Below are 5,343 nucleotides of genomic sequence, written 5' to 3'. Positions count from 1 at the left end.
AGTCAGCCTCTAAAATTGCATAAGCCAATTCCTATAATAAATGTCCTCTTGGTTCTTTTCTCTGGAGAACCCTGATGAATACAGATAATATAAAATCACTCATGTAGAACAGTCCTTGCAATCACAAAAGAAATGATCATCACTTTCCAGCAATGAGATTAAATTATGGATTTATGAGATTCCTGATGTTTTGGAATTCAGAGCCCCATTTACAAATATGCTCCACGTTTGAGCACTGCAGCCATTGTCTCTATACCAAATAGTATTTGTTTCATTGTTCCCCTTTATTTTTTTTTAATTATTTATTTACTTATTTGAGAGAGAGCGCACACAGGTGGTGGGAGGGGAAGAAGAGGGAAAAGGAAAATCCTCAAGCCGACTCTCCACTGGGCAGAGAGCTTGATCCCATGACCCTGAGATCATGACCTGAGCTAAAATCAAGAATTGGCTGCTTAACTGATGGAGCCACCCAGGCACCATACACTAGAGATTGATGAGATTGATGTTGTCAAAGATAAACATAGTTACACTTTCATTAAAGTGGTAAAAACATTTTATTTACAAAGTACTTTAGTAGGGCAGAAAGTTAAATTCCATTCTCATTCCTTCAGTGATTATTAGGTGTTTTATTTATTTGTTTGTTTATTTATTTATGATAGACATAGAGAGAGAGAGAGAGAGAGAGAGAGAGAGAGGCAGAGACACAGGAGGAGGGAGAAGCAGGCTCCACACCGGGAGCCCGACGTGGGACCCCAGGATCGCGTCCTGGGCCAAAGGCAGGTGTGAAATCGCTGAGCCACCCAGGGATCCCCTATTAGGTATTTTAAAGGGAAGATGAAGAGTGAGGGGTTCAGTTGAGTCACAGAACTGAAAAATCACAAAGGGTTGGTCAATGTAAATAGAACTACTGCAGCTGTGTTTGCTGGCTGGTAGTTAGGAAGTTAGGATTCTATCCTCCCATAAGGATTGGGAGACAAAGGTCTTATCCTTCCTGATAATTACATTTCAAAAGAGCTCTCAGGTCCTTAAGAGGTGTAAGAGATACATATTTACAATTGTGAGCCTAAATGCTCAAAGGAAAAGAGGTCAGGAGTCCAACTTTAGGTTTAAATAGAATAGTGAGTTCTGGCAGCTTTGAGCTTTCTCTGGCTGGCATTTTAATGGAGGCTGAGGTCAACAGGGAGCTGGAGTTATCCTAGGGACTAGACCTTATGCCATTAGAAGCCATCCTAGAGTTTGGTCAACTCTCTTAGCACAAGGAGATTGGACAGGGTTCTTTATGCACCAAGAGTCCAGTTCTTGATGTCATATTCCTAAAAGGAATTGAATCAATGTCAGGATATCAAGTAAGAGATTTTATTTATTTTATTTTTTAAAAAAGATTTATTTATTTACCCATGATAGACAGAGAGAGAGAGAGAGAGAGAGAGAGAGAGAGGCAGAGACACAGGAGGAGGGAGAAGCAGGCTCCATGCCGGGAGCCTGACATGGGACTCAATCTCCAGGATCGCGCCCCGGGCCAAAGGCAGGCGCCAAACTGCTGAGCCACCCAGGGATCCCCAAGAGATTTTATTTTAAACAAGATTTTATTTATTTATTCATGAGAGACAGAAAAAGAAAGGCAGAGACATAGGCAGAGGGAGAAGCAGGCTTCCCATGGGGAGCCTAATTCAGGACTTGATTCCAGGACCCCAGGAATCTGAGCCAACCTGAGTCAAAGGCAAACACTCAACCACTGAACCACCCAGACGCCCCTCAAGTAAGAGATATTAAATGGATAAAAATGCTGCTCATTGAGAGACACACAGTCACTGGATATACAGAGGAGATATGTGGGAACCACAGAAATATACCCATATTTATATTCCTCCTTCAGGGTGACCCAATATTTCACCTCATGCAGTGTTGACCACGAAGACAATGAGGCTGATAAATGCAAGAGCATTTATTTGGGGGCTTAGAGATTACAATCCAGAAGACACAGTCAACCAAAATCAAAAGCATGCTCCAAATTGCCAGGAGGGAGTGCAGGTTTATAAAGGCAAAAACCACAAAGTTACATGTCATTTTGAAAGAATTACGATTGGTGCTGGCAGAGTTTAATCTATCTAATAGATGATTGGCGAGTTGGCAAACAGGCGTTGCATTATCTCTGTTTTAGTCCAGAATAGAAGGATGTATTCCAGGAGGTAGCTGAGTTTGCAACTGACAAAAGTCAAAAGTTCACAATGTTCCAAGAAACAGGAGACTTGCATAGGCCCTACTTCCTCAATGTCCTTCTGACTCTGTTTTGAGTGATTCTACTAGCAGTGCTTACTCCATTTTGATTCTTCTTTCACATTTTATCCTCTTGGTTGAGATCTTTCTGGCAGGAAAGCACTGATGACCAATTTTATGACTGTGTAGTCCCATTTCATTGTGGGAGTGATTGGCAGCCTGCTTTGGGTCCATCATGCCCCTCAGAGGGGAATTTTATAGTTGGTTGATAACCTGTTATGTTCAACAAACATTCTGGTTGAGTCTCACTGCCACATTTGAGGAACAAGGAGGTTCGAAAAGTACTACCTAGATGTTATTTAGATTCTCATTTCTTTTAGTCAGATCGAACAAGAAGTTAAAGAAAAAAAAAAAAAAGACTCCTCAGTGCAGGTGCTTGGTCATCTAGTTGTTGTAAAGTGGCAGTAACAAGGGAAAGTGGGAAGACTCCTCTCGGCTGGGCAGGCGGCTCACAAAGGTCACCAACTGACTTCTGGTCCTGCACAGACGCTGGAGACCTTCAAATAAAATCAACAAATAAGAGAAGCAGCTGACATTGAGGTACACTGCTTCCACCAAAGATGTCAGATCAAGACTCAAGAATGAAATCTTTTCTTTTTCATTTTCTTTCCTTTACTGTGGCATTGAACTGGAAAGACAATGGCTTTAGTATTTCCCTGGCCATTGCTAAGGGGTAACCTTTCAGACTTCTAGATCCATCAATGATCCCAATCTTCCCATGATGCTCAAGACTCCTTGGTCGTCCCTGCGACCAACTACTCTTCTATTTCCAATGTAAACGCAAACTACAATCAATCCTCCCACCTCCACTGCCCCTGCAGAATTCTCTTACCAAATTCCACTTTTATGGCCAGAACAACCTGTGCCTTGTTTTTACCTTTCTTCAATTATAACTATATGTACCAAATTAGACACAAATACTTAACATATATCTTAGTACATTTGCACCATCACCCTCCCATGATTATCTAGATCAGATCTATCCTTACTAAAAGATTTCACCAGCAGTAAGCATCTTTGCAAGGTATTTAGAATGACTCATTCTTTAGGCTAGGAGAGTTTCTTCCCATATGTGCTAAAACTTTTTGCAAGCAAACTAAGACATCTATCTTATCAATCAATTCCCCTGGATTTACATTGTTGAGACATACCTACCAGGAGGCATTCATGGCTCAGGATTTGCTTCCTTTGGCAAGGCCATAGTTGTTAGGAGTAAATGTAAAGGGAATTATGATCAGAAACCCCTCCTTAACTCTGAAAGATATTATAGAATTTGTTCCTAATAGCTTTAAAAAAAAGATCTTTAGACTCTGACCAAGGTTGTTTTTAAATATTTTATTTTAGACAGAGTGAGCATGTGGGGAGGGGAGTACACTCTCAGGACCCTGAGATCATTACCTGAGTCAAAATCAAGAGTCAGATGCTTAATTGACTGAGCCACCCAGGTGTCCCCCCAAAGTGGTTGTTAATAATAGAAGAGTTCTTAAATCTTTTAGCTGAGCAAGGAGGTATCTGTGCTATTGTGACCAACACCACCACCTATTGTACCTGGATTAACATTTGCAGAAGTTGAAACTCAATTACAGATCATGGAACAATCCGCTTGGTAGCTTAAAAGGTGACTTCTTCTACAAGGTCTTTCTCAGACTTCTTGGTCTGGGTCTCAGGGACCATGGCTCCACAGTGCACTCCAAACATGAGGAATTATCCTGTTCATAATCATCTATCTCCCTGACATGTATTCTCTCTAAATTATGCCTCCTCACTGCAGTTCACAAGAAGCAAATCCCCTCCCTCCCTTTAGGTTTCCAGCATCCTTTGAGAAAGCCCTGGCCGATACACTAATTGGTCAGAATGGAGAAAACCCGTCCATTGGGCTCTAGGGGGCCTCCAACACATTACCCACAAGATCAAGCGCGCAGTTGAGCCAAAGGAATCATTTCCGTGGTAATTTATCGCTGACGGGGGGAATCCCGGTCTCCTCCTGGCGGCTTCCTTCTTGCTGCCCTCGGGCTGCCAGGGCCGGGCCGACATGACGGAACTGTCAAGTTGCTGGAGTCGTCCCCAAGGCAGAGAGGCGGGCCCCAGGCTGAATTCGCCGTCCAGGCTGCCCCTCACAGGGCCTGGGACTAGGGCCATCGGCGGGGGTGTCCGCCCCGCCTCCCGAGTCCGATGGCGAAGGCCGTGCCCAGGGTCCCGGTAGATGCTCGTCCCCCGGGCCCTCGCCGCCCTCCCACCACCCAGACCCTCAAGAAGACCCGAGCGCGGGGCGCTTGCTCACATCCCTGAGGCCCAGGGCTCAGTGTGAGTGCCCCTGCACAGGCGTGCGGGAGCGGGCTGGAGCAGAGGCTGCAGGAGGCTCTGAGGCTGGAAGGATCTGTCATTCGGGAACAGGGAGCGTGAGGCGGGGTCAGGGACTGGTGGCCCCAGGTGCCAGACCTCTGTTCCCAGGGCCTTGGGAGCCACGGGATCTTGAACCGGAAGACACAAGTCCAGCCCTTCCCCAGCTTCTGAGAGAACTGGTCATTGGCCCTGCTGGAGTGTTCTCAAGGTGGTGGTCTACATTCCATTTCCCTAGGCTTTTTTTTTTTTTTTTTTTTAAGATGGACATAAAGGCATTATGCTAAGTGAAATATGTCAAAGACAGATACCCTGTGACTTCACTTACATGTGGAATCTGAAACAACAAAGAAGAGAAATTGACCAGAGGAAGGGGTAGGGGGATGGGCAAAATAGGTGGAGATTAATTAGTACAAACTTCCCATTATAAAATATGGAAGTCACAGAGATAAAAAGTACAGCATAGGGAATATAGTCAATAATATTGTAATGATTCTGTATGACAGATGGTAACTACATGTATGGTGAGCATTTCACAATGTATGTGTCAAATCACTATGTTGTACATCTGAAACTAATATATTACACGTCAACTATATCTCAATTAAAATTTTTTAAAATGAAAAAAAAGGAAAAAAAATTTTTTAAATGTATTTTATTATTTTTAAAAGATTTTATTTATTTATTCATGAGAGACATAGAGAGGCAGACACTGGCAGAGGGAGA

General features: G+C 43.5%; 1 long non-coding RNA gene across 1 annotated transcript in view; it reads right to left on the bottom strand.

Moving 5' to 3' along the window:
• Positions 1-1,930: 1,930 nt before the first annotated feature.
• The window catches only part of LOC121484197, a 32,967-nt gene continuing 29,554 nt past the window's right edge, over positions 1,931-5,343 (bottom strand). The window contains exon 2 of the long non-coding RNA XR_005985960.1: positions 1,931-2,774. This is a non-coding gene — a long non-coding RNA (uncharacterized LOC121484197). The remainder of the gene's footprint in view (positions 2,775-5,343) is intronic.

The sequence above is a fragment of the Vulpes lagopus genome, chromosome 2 (genome assembly GCF_018345385.1).
Source record: "Vulpes lagopus strain Blue_001 chromosome 2, ASM1834538v1, whole genome shotgun sequence".
Classification (NCBI taxonomy): Eukaryota; Metazoa; Chordata; class Mammalia; order Carnivora; family Canidae; genus Vulpes; species Vulpes lagopus.
Note: the sequence above shows the minus strand (reverse complement) of the source record. Positions and strands in the feature narration are given on the sequence as shown.